We start from the raw sequence: 15347 nt of genomic DNA, 5'->3' as shown, positions 1-15347 counted from the left end.
TTTCGATATTTAGACGATTACTTACCTTACGGGAAGTTAATAATATTAAAAAAATACATACATTATTTTTGAACGTCTAATCTTTATAATGTTTTTAAGTTCATAATATCTTCGACAATTGCAACAATTTTATGAAAGAATTGCCCGCACCACTTAATTTACATGATTTCCAGTCAACCTACTGCTATAGTCAACCGTGGTTGTATTATAATAATAGCTACATTATTAATCAATGCGATGCAGTTTAATTATTATGTTGTTTTACAAAATTAAAAATCATAATCAAAATTAAAAATTATATTTTAATGTATTTTTTAACATGATAAACAAAATATTTTATCGACTTTTACTACTATCATAAAAACCTGCTTTGGTAGGTATATTTATTGTACAGATTGCACTGGATACAATCTTAATATTGAACTTTGTCAGAAGAATTCATCAAGAGATGTAGATAAACTATTAATTTACTTTATCTTATGTAAAATTGCTTTTTTCAACTTATTTTAATTTTTATTACTAGTTTTTATTTGTTCGCACTTCGTCAGTATAAAGGTGGTACTTTTTACCCCAAACACATGTAAGCTATTCTAGAGGTTTAAACAAATAAAATAATTGAATCGAACTTACAAATACTAATACATCTTATATAAAATATACTTAAAATTTTTAAAAAATATCATAAACTAAACAAACGTGCTTAAAAATAAAAAGGCTCAAAAAGCTAAAAAAACTTTTGTTACAAAATTTCAATGTGGGATTTTATGTCATGATTGTTATATATCCCGATAAGGTAAACGATACACATCTTTTGCCCTCTACTTTCAAATATAGTTATTGAAAAAGTCCTAACTTTTGTGTTTGAAATATTGGTGGTAGACCTTTTAGCCCCTCTCTACCCTATACTTAATTTGTAAAACGTACGCTCGAGACTTGGAAATTTCCAAACTTGAAACAAAATACCCACAACTTGAAAGTTTATCACCAATTGAATGTGATCCTTTTTTGTGAAAATAATCACTGTTTTTATTGATCATTCAAACCTAATTAGTATTTCTATAAATAGATCAAGTAGATGAATCGAGCTCAAAAAATGCATAATAAAAGATCGAATATTTTGTTTTGTAATTAAAATACGTTTCAGTTTCTTAAGCCTCATAATTCATTTTCTTAAATCTGTAAAGGTAAAAGTCAAAAGCATTTATAAGCTCAATCATTCTGAACAGCGTCAGTTCCTGCTTTTAAATTACGACAGATTACACCTACATTGCCATTGACTTGTCCCCATACCTCCAGTTAAAAGTTAATCTTGGATTTTAATGAAATTTTGAGAAGTTCTCCTTCGACGGCGTGAGGACTATTAAAATGCGATGCTTAAGGTATATTTAGTAGGCACTCGATGTATTCTGAATATTTTGGAAGAAAAATAATTGTAGCACAATGTATATTTAGGTTTATTGATTTGTAATTTGTTTCAGATAATTTTTGAATAATTTGATTAAAGAAGATTGAACTAGTATATTGAACGCTGTAATATAAAGCTATTCAGTTACTTTAATGGGGTTACATTATTCTGCACTATAATCGTAGAATTTGAATACTTTTTCTCTTCATATATTTGTTATAATATAATCTATCATATTTTATATTTTTCATGCAGCTAATTTTGTTTTGAAATATACAATTCTTAATTCAATTTATTCATTTTAGTAATTAACCGTAATTAATTAGGTATTAACCGTATCGTAATTTAATACTTTAAAAAGGCTCAAAATTTTTTGAAAATTCAACAAAAATAGATTTTTTGGAGAAATTTGAGATTTAAAAAAAAAAATCGACTTCATTTAAAAATGTGTAATGTTTGAATTTTTTTACATTTTTGAAACCCATTCAAGTCGGTTCATCCATACTGTCGAAAATGTCGAGGACATTCGTTAGAACTGTAAGATATTACATATGCTGGTACGAAATCCATAAAAATAAAAATAAATATTGTACTTATCAACATCTGCTGCCTAATGGCATTTTTTAAAACTATTTTTTTCTGGATTTCTGTAACCGGTGGACCTGCATTCGCAATAATTTAATCAATTATTAATTGTGTCAATACAAGTAAAATGTTTTTTTGAATCATACAAATCGGACGCTCCGTTCTCTCAAAAAATTAATTGCATTTCTTACCCCATATCTTTAAAACGGCTGGTCAAAACTTATCTATGCCAAAAACTAGAATGTCTTTCCATGAATATGAATTGAATGTTTTTGAATCATTCAAATCGGTTGGTCCGTGCTCTCAAAATCGTGGACGAAAAATTGTATCTAAGCTTACATACATACATATTACACACACGCAAACATACAGATATATATATATATATATATATATATATATATATATGTATATATATATGTGTATATATACACTTATATTCATCTTTTTTCTAATGTGTACCGAAATGTTCAGAAACCTTTGAAACGTAAAAATATTTAAGCGAATTTGTATTTTAAACTTTTGTGCGATTACTGTAACTTACCTTGAGGTAAGTTAAAAAAATCTTATCCATTCTATTGTTTGTTCCAGATAATATTATATTAACTACTACTATTATATTAACTACTATAGTTTAAAGCGCTTTGAATTTGAAATAATGGCAAATATGACAAATTAAATAGAATATTTAAATTTTTAACGGCAAATATTTATTTTAAAAAATGAAGAAGTAAACATAAGACATTAAACAATCTACTCAATAATATATTTTGTATAAATATTTGTTATATATAAATATTGAAGTTTTCACATGACTTATTTCATAGGTTTACAGTAGTTCTTACAAAAGTACATGTTCATGCAACGCAATTCCATGACAAGTAAAATATTTAATGCAAATAGATGACATTTATAAATAAAAATGCTTTCGATTTGCTACTACTTGTAGCAACAATCTTTCTAAGCGATCTTCCCATAAAAGGTTAAAGTAGACTTCTTTTATTATCCGGCTATTTTCTCTGAAATCACTAAAAACTCAATTTCAAATTCAGCGTAAACAATATTGGCCATAAAAACTTTTTAAGATGCCATTCGAAGAATTGCTGAAACAACATTGTTAATGAGTTGTAATCATTTTACGATGTCGCAAAGGCAAACGAATATTCATTACATAAAATTCATGGATTATGACGTCACAGAGTAAAAGCTCGATAAGATTACGGCGATAATGAAGTTTACTCAAAGTTTCACGGCGAGCTTCAAAAGTCGATAATTTTCCTTCTTGCTCGTAGCTTATTCAGCAAACTCAAGTTTGATTATACTTAAACTGCGGATGGAAGATCTGTATAGTTGATGAACGGAATGGGACCAGGGGGATGAGACTGTTGCCGTTGTAATTAAACCTAAACGATATTCAAAATCTTGCCTCTATCGAAATCTAACTTGACAGAATACAACGGACCAACTTTCGGGTACAAATTAAGTTTGTCGTTTCGCCTACGAGATATGTTTACACGATAAACTTTCTATATTACCTGAATACGCAATTATAATAATTTATCAAATCATATCGCGTTGTATACATTTCTAAGGCTTCGTATGCAAGAGGGTTGAAAGGATACTTATTATTGTCGTTCTTTTGATCGTGCCCCATATATTTTTCTTTTCTAAGCAAACAGAGTTCTGAAAAAATATTTGAGGAGATTGAAGAGTTCTAACTTACTTCAGTATTTTTTCGTAAAATAATTTTGTTCCTACTAAAAAATTAGAGCTTTCGACTGAAAATGTTTCTATGTTATTCATTATTTTAGTTGATAATTTCATTCACCTTTTAATTATATTCTGTAATTTTCTAACTCCAAGTCTAGGTCTATACTTTAGAGATGCATAACAAAGAGTGCAAATAAGGGTAGTTTTTGAGAGAGCGGTGCATCCAATTAGAACACCATTTTACTTGTATCGGCGACTTAAAAAATTGAAAACATTATTGCGAAAGCAGGTCCAACGATTTTGGAAGCACATGGAAAAAGTTGAAGAATTTATTGTCTAAAATGATCATTACAAATCATTTTTGTTTCATATACATGTGAAAATATTGATACACAGATGACAGGTATACAGATAGACAAGTACACTAACAGGAGGATAAAATGATAGATGGGTAGACAGGGTGACTAATTGTCAGGTAGACATGTAGACGAGGTAGAAAGGTAGAAAAGTAGACAAGTAAACGGGTAAAAATTGATCACATTTTTCAAAGGCAGGTTCAACGATTTGGAAAGTACAGGTATAAAGTTAAAGAATTCATTATCTAAAATAATTCCAAATCATTTTTGTTTCATATACATGTGAAAATATTGATACACAATTGACAGGTAGACAGGTAGATAGAAAGATAGATGAGTAGACAGGGTAACAAGTTATCAGGTAGGCATGTAGACGGGGAAGAAGGGTATACAAATAAAAAGGTAGAAAAGTAGACAAGTGGACAAGTAAACGGGAGGATAGGTAGGCAGATACACTTAGACACTTAGACAGGTAGTAACTTAGACAGATAAACAACTAGAGTGTTAGACAGATAGATCAATACAATTCAAATATTTGGTGGTTAAATCGACTATTTACACATATCGCAAAGTTCATGCAACTTGCCTTAGGCCAGGTGACCATATTTTTTTAAGTCCAAACTGGGACCGCTAATTTATGTTTTGCTAACCCGGGACATGGGGAACCATTGTGCTGAATATCTTAAATATGGTTTAAAATCAGTTTTTTGTATTGCCCATAATGTTTTATTTTAATGAGAATAACTGACTTTTAGTAGGACTTCATTATTCTATTATATGCTATATTATATCATACATTTTTCTTCATAATTATCTTTAGTAAAAATTAGTTTTTCATCGTTTTTATCATTTTTGATAATTTTTGTAAAATTGAAAATGAAAGTATAATATTATTTATAATTGGCCATTTTAATTGGCTTTTGGATTTTTGCATTCAGCCATTTACTCATTCATAACGTATTGTTTGATCCATTTTATGATGGATTGTTGTAATTTTATTATCAAATAAGTGGAAATATTTAATTCATACCTATACATCTTGGATACCCGGGACAATCCGGAACAGAACATCTAAATCCGGGACAAATCTTGCTTTCAAAAAAACCACGGATTGTGGTGAAAGGGACGTATGGTCACTTTACTTAAGAAAAAAATGCCACTTATATCTAATTTATATTATGTTTTGTAATTGTTCACATGAGTTTATCAAAAATTGATTAAATTTTTCATCAAAAAGTACTAGTTTTAATACTTTGTTCAAACATAATTTTTATGTATAATTAATTGGCCTTCTTGCCCCATATCTTCAGAATGGCTGGCCAAAACCTATCTATGCCAAAAACTAGAACGTCTTTCCATGAATCTGAATCGAATGTTTTTTGAATCATTCAAATCGGTTGGCCCGTGCTCTCGAACACGCACACACACACACACACATATATATATATATATATATATATATATATATGAACATCCATTTTTTAAGGTATACCGAAATGTTCAGAAACCTTTGAAACGTAAAGACATTTAAGTGAATTTTTAACCTTTAATCTTTAAAGTTAAAGGTAAGTTAAGAAAAATCTTATCCATTCTATTGTTTGTTTCTATATTAATAACTGAATGAATATCTGTTGAAAAACTGGGTGGCAACATCTATGGAAAAAGACTAACACTCGAATGGTATGAAAAGAATAATATAAATGCAGTATTATACCGATATCTACATATTCATAAGTTACGTTAGAATTACATTTTAGTGTTATATAAATACGGCAAAATGCACATAATAAGATCACACATCAACGGTTTCCTCTAACCAAATACGGCGCGATGTCGCTTGTGTTGGTGCCGATGCAAACACGCTAAAAGTTTGCACAGCAGAACTTTTCGTTTTAGAAATACTCTTGTTCTGCCATAATGTATATAAGCGGTGCAAGAAACTTTATTGGGACAGACGTATCTCACATTTAATTTAATCAGTCGCCACTGCACACTCCTCGGAAGAGAATTCCAGCCCGCGCTTGTTTGCAACTTCTGGGCAAATACCCACCGTAATTCTAATGTATAATGATTTCGTTTCAAACTCACTGAAAGCTTTGTTTTTATTGAACACAGGAGTCTTTTTTGCTTTTTCGGCAGGAATTATTCGTGATGGGATCATTTGTATGCAATCTCGACGTAGATTTGCATTTGCATTGTAGATGTTGTGAGTAAATAGTTAAGGGGGCGTCCATTAATCACGTGAGCAAGTTTTTAGGGATTTTTAGACCCCCCCTCCCCCTTGGTGATATTTGGTGATATTCAAAATTACCCCCCCTCCCCCCACCAAACATCACGTGTATTTTTAGTTACGTGAAAAAACTGTAAAAGTTTTAATTTTTTTTTTTAAATGTTTGAACTTTTTTATAAAAATATAAAAATAATAAATACACGTGATATCTTGCTATACCCCTCCCTCCCCCACGTGATATTTTGTGATTTTTTGTCAAACCCCCCCTCCCCCTAAAAACCTCACGTGATTAATGGACGCCCCCTAATGGCGTGTGAGATAAACCAATTCTTCATATAAACTACTTTATTGGAATAAAAGACCTTTTTGTGAAGAAATATAGTACACAGTATAAAATTAGGTGCATTTATTATGTTTTCCGCTCATACCGTATCACTATTATACTCTTTAATATCAAGATTTTTTTCTATTTTTTATGTTCATTGTCAGTAATGAAGCACATAAGTATATTTCTTGAAAATTGAAAAATTTTATAATATCACACATTTTTAATTGCAATTAGTTTTCTTCAACTTCATCTTTACCCTGTTTTTTTTTTTTTTAAGTGTTTCTAACGGTTGACTTCTCTATATTTGATCAATTTTAATTAGAATTTCCGTAACACAGATAGGTAATATATTTTTATTAACTTCTCATGGAGTAAGTTATTGTAATCGCATAAAATCGATAATGAAAATTCTCGTATCGCTACGTTTCAAAGGTTTCTGAACATTTTGGCATACCTCATAAAATTGGTGTATTTGTGTGTATGTGCGATTTCGAGAACACAGATCAACCGGTTTAATTGATAGAAACTTTCGGGTCATATTGATCGGAAGACAATCTGATTAGTTCGATTGCTTTGTACAAAATTCCAAATTTTCAAATCGTTTCGAGATTAAAAAAAATATATAGACTATTTTATATTTCTCAAAAACATTAAAACTATCAAAAATCCAATTTTATCACGTTTTTCAAAAAATTAAAATTAAAAAAAATTAAATTACGGTACGGGAAGTTCCAGCCATTTGCACTACTAGTTTTATTGTAGCAAGGCTATTTTCACTTCTAAATCTATTTTTGATCTATACTATCGAGTGAAAGTGGATATCACTTCTACTTGATATCAGGTTGTCTGAAGCGTCAGATTGAAATCTAAAAGTATAAATCGAAATTTTGGATCTAATACGATTTTGTTTATTTTGGAGTTCTACTTAACCATTAGTAAATTTAAAAATAAAATTTGCTTCTTTTTTTACAAAATACTATTTCTTTTACCTTACGATCATTGACTTATCAATTTCTTGCTATTTTCACGTGATTTTCTCTTCGAATAAACAAATCTGCTTGTATCCGGGTATGAAGTTGATATATTATCGTTTCGTTTTCATTTGTGTACTGATCACCGGATTGCATGTTTGCAATGATTAGTTTTCAAATCAAGAAATTATTTTATCTATTTTAGTGCACTGAGTTCGTCAGACACGTTCTCACGGCTCGCAATGTAACGTGATACAAGGAAATAGGAATCACAATGACGTATCGTACCTGACTTCATATAAAATATTTTCAATTAACTTCAGCTGGATATATATATATATATATATATATATATATATATATATAAATAAATATATATATCAAGTTACCCTTACCCACTGATAAACACATTCTGTTAAAAATAATTTAAAAGCTAAATAATTTATTTTTCGACTTCAGTCATAAATTAGCATTAGACAAGATCGTTTTATCTCAAACTGCTATAAGCATATAGAAAAGTTATTTAGTTCTAAATTGTATATTTTTTTACAACTTCTTGAACCAGAAGGAGTAGTTATATGATTAGTATAATTAGGAAGTTAGTATGATTTTCTTAGAATCTAATACGAAAATAAAGACAATTTGTGTATTAACACATTTTAGGACAACTTTAAGTGAAAAATTCTAAATGAACATTACAACAGTGCTAAAGTATTTGTGATATAAAAATAAAGGCATGAAAAAACACACAAAAATAATGTGGCGAAAAACTTTATTTTTCTTAGATTTTAACAACAATCAGAACCTTACGTCTTATTAGCTGATGAACTGAAACGCTTCATCCATCTACTTATGTATTTGATTATTTTATTACTAGAATTTATCCAATAAAGCTGACTTATCAATATTATTTAATGCAGCAATGTCCGGAAAGGGCGATTTTTCACTTGGAAACATATTTAACCCTTCGTCGGGCGCAGCCGATTTGATAAATACAGAGCCAATTTTTTAGTTGGTGTCTTCATGATGGGGCGCCATCGAGTTCCCCAGATCAGTAGCATTGTTATTTTATGTTTACTATTTATTCGTCCAGATTTAGGGACCGATTCTGTCGCGTAACAGCAAAATGTTATGGCAAGCCATGTTACGTTCCAACTTTCACACATTATGCTACTGAATCATACTGAATACTGTCAAAATGATATATATTTGCTGTTCATTCAGGCGTTTTATACATAAACTACAACGTCACTCGTATGTTATAAAACCGAGTCAGAAACGTCATGTATCTAACATCGTTTCTTTTTGATATTTGCAAGTTTCTAGGTTAGGTTTTCTATCTGACAACCTGAGAAATACACCTAGCTGCATACCAACTACATGTCTTTTTCAATATTTATTATGGAAAGTCCTTCATAACATGGCCTTGCCATAACATTTTTCTGTTATGCGGCAGAATCGGTCCCTAAATTGTCTTAGAACCTCGCATATATTGCCAGTAGCAATTTTGTTTCAAGAAACGCACTAAGCTAAATCCTATTTGACGTACAAAATGACACAAAACACTTAGTTTTTACTAGCTTAATTGTTTATATAGTCTTTTTTAAAAACATTCCAACATAATCTGACCATTTTTTATATAACTAATAAAAGTATTCATTTCAAAAAATTAAGTTTTGTGCTTCAAGCATTTTGAGCGCATGTACGGATTTTTATATTTTGTTTTATTATAAAAATAATATTGATCTAATATTGTAAAAATACCAATTAAATAGAAATATATAAAACTATAAACCTCTTGTGAATATACTTAAAATCTGTTTCTGTCAGATACACTGCGCCCGACGGAGGGCTAAGATCTATATTTTCAAGTGAAAATTGATATTGCTACTGCTCGATATTGGGAATGTCCATGGTGGGTTTCGAGCCCGCGAGCCATCACGAGGTCCGCGCGGAAGGAAAATTGATGGTATTAAAATGATATAACACTAAATCGGTGGAAGAGCAAGAGTTTCCGTTTATTTAAAAGTTTCTATAAAAGTTGTTCTGATTAAAAGTTTCACTAAATTATATATCTGCTTCGGCTTAAATCCAAAACCGTAATCCATTGACCTTCTGGCCCTATCGATTTTTCTCATTTGTACGTTGTTTTATTTTTTTTTCATGAAAAAAAATCGTACAAATTGGTTGCTAGAATTCGGTTGGCGTTACCCAATACAATATAATGTCGAGAGAGCAACGCTACTTGAACTGTAGCGAAAATGTTCATTAACAAACGCCACTCAGCACGCGAGAAAGACCATTAGTCAGTGGAAGAGACTCTCGTACCCGTGCACATGCACGCGAGTGCAATTGTTGCCTGAATAGGGACCATGAATTTCTTTAAGGCAATGTAACATATCGCGATTTCAGATCAATTCGCTAACCCTCAACATTTTACTTGTCGAATATTCACCATTTCAAAGCGGAGACATACGATCAATATTATTTCGATTTTGTTGGTTATTTTGGTATCAAACAAGAAACAAGAACGTTTAGTTAATTCTGTACGATTGGTAAGAACAAGATCCGGTGAAATTGGCCATGCTTCCACCATCCGTTATTATGTTGCGGTAGGGTAAGTTATAGTAATCGCAAAAAAATCGAAAATGATAAAGTTTTGCATATCTTTACTCTCGAAGTTTTCTAAACATTTTGGCATACCTTAAGAAAAGGTGGATGTATGTTTGTATACGAATACAATTTTTTGCCGACGTTTTTGAAAGCACGGATCAGCCAATTAGAATTAGTAGAAAATGAAAATTTTAATGGATTGGAACGGTTCAGTCGAAAATGCTAAGTATGAACATATCAAAAATGAATAACTATTCCAAATATATATTAAGATAGAATCATGAAAAATTATGTGCAAATCGTGCTGAGTTTTTGTCAAAAAAGGCGAGGCAGTTTCTTTGTAATTAAAAAAAAATTGTCGATTTGAATGAACTTGTGCAAGTATCTGGCGCGTGTTCGTTTTCGAATAAAGAGTAATATAATTTTTTACAAAATTGCAAATGTTCCGTACACAAATCTATATACTTGTAAATTCCTATAAATTCATACAACGATTTTTATTGATTATTTCAATATATCGGGGAGTTCATGCAACTACCTTTAAAACAAAATGCACTTACTTACTTTAAATCCACTTACAGCTAGTTTTATAACAATTCGCCTACTTGAATATTTGTGATGTATATGGCAACACTTTCATCAATAATAATAATCGAATGTATGGTATAACTTAAAAACAAAAATTATGAGCATAGGAAGATTCATTGATATCTTCATGCGCAAAGTCACTTTTTATTTATTCGTTGTAAATTTGAAATTATTGTTTTATATATGAGAATAATAATAACTGGTGCTGTGGGTGGAGGCAGATCTATGGTATATGAAAGCTTATTTTATTTTTTGTCTATAATGGACTTTTCAAACTTTTACGTTTTTTGTGAATTGTTTCTTAATTTTAAACTCTTTACTCTTTTTCTTTCTCAACTTATTACTATCAGCAATCTTCTTTTTTCAGTCTTTTAGTTGTTCTATTTTTTCTTACTAAATTTGCTTTCCTAAATCGTTAGATAAAGCGTGCAGCATACACAGTCAATATGAATTTACTAGTACTTTCAATCAGAATTAGGTCTAATAGTTTGGTTTTCGTAGTTGTTTCATATTTATACCCTAGTCATTTGTTGATACAAGTTACATTCATTTTTTACCATATTTCAAATAGTTTTGCTTGCCCTTTGCAATGCCTTTTCTCTGCTCTTATGAAGCATTTTACTAATTCCTTCCTGATGTCCATATTTAGTTTTCTTGTTAGTAAAATTCTCTTTTTCAGACACATTTGCAATGATCTAGTCCTGATATATCTGTATTTGGTAAAAAAGCTTCCCAAGTAACTTTCATATGCTCAAACAATAGCGGATGTTTTAGGTTAATGGATACATTCCGTATTATTTGTTTCAAGTTCTGTTTAGCATATCTGTGCTAATTTTTATGTTCGTGAACGTTACAGTACATACTTCATACACACGCAATTGCATTTTTATCGTCGTGTACTTGAATTCTATGTAGTATTTTCTTATTTGTTGTTTAATCTCGCGCGGTGTATATGTCAACGCCGGCGAGCGATTACTTAAGTCGCGCTGTATGCAAATTGCAAAGTAGATGGTCAGAGCAAAGAAAATTTTCTTATCTGATTGGACATAGAAATGCTGTTGATTAATGCAAACTACAAGTAATATGATGTAGTATTGATATAATAGAATTTTGGTTCCTCCGAAACTTGCATTTATTGTATGTTGGGTTACCAAATTGTTCAATTCAGTAGGTATATGCAACTTCATTGAGGCATTGTAACGAGTACTGCATCATAACTCCATCAAAAGCTCGTTCATGCTATTACTTATATTTTGCTTACATTTATTAATTGAATATATAAATACTATTAGTTTCTATTAGTTAAAATTTTTTCCATTATCATTTTATTTATTCAATAAAAAAACTTCTCGAAAGTATTACCAGAGTATGTAACGATAAAGAATAAAAATTATATTAAAAAATAAATATATAAGGTAGGGTGGGGCACAAAGGTCCAATTTCAATTTGAGCAATTACTTTGATATACAACAAATACCACATATCAAACAACAACCTGACCATGTTCAGTAAAATTCTTAGCTTCATTCATCAGATAATTTTTGTTTGTTTTTCTTTTTACTCTATAGATGGAGTAAAATGAACACACACGTTTAATATCTTATTATTAGTTTTAATTTTAAAGGAATTTTAGGAAATAGTAGCTGTATTATTCAAACAAAACAAAATATAAATTTTATCGGAACATTTTTTATAGAGATAACACTGTATATAACCTTGATCTGATATTTTGTCAGAAATATTTATCAGAAAAGTTGGAATTACTATTTATTTAATTTATCACCTAAAGAATTGCTTTTTTTAATTTACTTTTTTATTTACTACTCTTTATTGTTTAGAGCATTGCCAAGGCAATATTGTTTAGTTTCTCCTTTTTACCCCACGTGCATATAAGCTTTTATAGGCGTTATATAAAAAACTATTGAATCTAACTCAAAAATAACAATACATCTTGCAAAACAATTAAATAACGTTTAATTAACTTCAGAATTATATGAAGGTCTTGTAAACTAAACAACAGTGCTCACAACAAATAATACAAAAGCAAATATTTTTGTTATGGATTTTCAAATTGTTATTATTTTTGAAAAAATTCTTAGCTTAACTTGTTTTTAAGATATCGGTGGTGGTCTTTTTTACCCGCATTTGCATGATGCACCGCAAGAGAATAAATAATGCAGATGCTTAAGAGCATTATTTTATTTTATTCATATAACAACAAAGGAGTTTTATAATTAATCCCACTGATTATAAATACATTAAGATTACATATATACTGTGAAGCAACATAAAATAGATTCTGTGCAAAGTTTCTCTTGTTTAGCGTAAAACTTTTCACAAATAACGTAATTATATAGTTCCTCCTGAAGTAACCTTGCGTGTTTAATCCTTCTCTTGTTCTTCTAAGAATAGACTCAAACTGGAAAAATGCATTACACTTAAGTCTGTTTTTACACGGTCTTTTTGTACACGGTTTTGATATAACACGGTTTGAAAATTGAATATTTTTAATTTTTTTACACAATTTTATTCCATTTAGCACGATTTGAAATTTTATGTACTTAATTTTTTTTGTCAAATTTAATTTTTGCGAAGTATGTTCATATCACAAAAAAGAATTTATGAAAGAAAAAAGTGTGAAACCATCGATAGTATCGATAGTTTGCGAACACTAGCTTAAAGATTTAAGTGAATTCCCCTTTAGCGCTTATAAACAATTTTTACTGGTCAAAGCAAATGTGAATAGCACTAATTTAATTCTTGTTCTTAAAAATTCTTGTTTTTCACCAATTTTAATAGGTTTTAGAGATTAGGAACAAATCACCCATTTTTGTATAAGATCAATGTCTTTTTTTACACGTTTTTTTTTTACACGGCTTCTTCTGGAACCAATCTCCGTGTAAAAACAGACTTAGGTGTACTTTATTTTAAACTTCACGTTTCCAAACTTTAAATTATTTATGTAATTCATTATTAAAAAATAATTCATGGATTATTTATTATAGCATTCATTCATAAATACTTCAACATGAATATAGAAAAAATAATATACATTTTATTCCCAATATTCAACGCTAACATTATCTCCAAATAACACTGATTTTATCCGTTGAATGAATTCTTTATAAGAAAAATATATTTGCTGTTAGTTTTTTTTAATTAACATTTTTATCGACTGTGAATAAATTATTTTCATAAATAATTTAAATTCTACGGATATTGTAAATTACAAATATGTTTATTTGGCTGATTAAATAATTTTAAATTACATGTGAACAAATATTTTCGTTGGCAGTTAATAAACAAAATGATATGTAATTGCAATCGACAGATTTAAGTTATTGTAGCTGTATTTGTATTTATTTTGTAAAAATCAGCTCATTAATAATTTTAGATTTGTTTAAACAAATACTCCAATAAGAATAAGTATCAATTAATCTTCAACTTCATACTTTTATAGCCATTATGTATTCATTAATAAAACCTAATGCACTAATAATCAATCAAATAAAAGACAAATAATAAATAATTAAGAAAATGTGATGTAAATAAATTTTATTTATTGATACAGAGGTTTCATTAAGTTTATTTTGACTTATAAGTTGTTCATTTGACTGACCTCCCAGATTTTTTTGAGTTTTAAATTGATAACTAATATAAATATTTATTTATGCTTATAATAGTATTAGTAGCTCTGAAGTGAAGTAGCAATTGGAAATACTAAATAAATTGGATCACGTAAATTATTGATTTAAATTATACGATTAAATCAATGAATACGAGAAAATGAAACTATTTTTCATAAATTAGAAATTAGTAGTATCTTAAAACATTTATCTAAAAATGGACTCTTATTAAATATGCTCTGTAAGCTTTTTACTATATTATTATTACTACTATACAGTAATTTTTGTTTTTTATTAGAAAAAAACAATTGCTGTTCTGTATATAGAACGTAAGTACTAAAATTGGTTTGCAAATCTTTTAACTGACATCAGTAATAAAGTTAGTTGTTAACACTTTTAACTCTAACTCTTTGGGTTTGAAATAAATTTATTTTCTTTAATTGAAACACACGGAAGTAGTGTATCTCTGCCAACTATTCGATTTGGAATAATGAAATTGCAGATTCCGCATCTAATTAAAAATAAATAATAAATTTAACAACCTTACTATGAGCATTCCCATAAAATTCTAATGAATCATAATAAATGAAATGTGTAACGATGAATTTTGTTTGCTCGTTATATTTATTTTGGCGAATATTGGATTCGCGATCCAATAAATTGTACCGGTTAACCAATGCAAAGCAAACGTAATGAATATTTGATTTTATTAACAAACAACGAAGTAGAGCTTGTACCCGATTATTGGAAATTCAAACCGTGTTCTGGTCACTGGGATCAAAGTAAATTTAAATTCGGTCCAGGGAATTGATTTAACAAATGCTTTAATTCGACCTTTCAATTATTGAAAATGGCAGTTTAGATTGATTGATAATTCATAGTTCTAAATAAGCAATTTAGTGAAAAGTACTGTTTATTTGTACCAGCTAGGTGTA

Source organism: Ctenocephalides felis, unplaced genomic scaffold, assembly GCF_003426905.1.
Source record: "Ctenocephalides felis isolate EL2017-DRISC unplaced genomic scaffold, ASM342690v1 CF-g0.4_SCAFFOLD_01886, whole genome shotgun sequence".
Taxonomy (NCBI): domain Eukaryota; kingdom Metazoa; phylum Arthropoda; class Insecta; order Siphonaptera; family Pulicidae; genus Ctenocephalides; species Ctenocephalides felis.
This window is presented reverse-complemented; position numbering follows the sequence as displayed.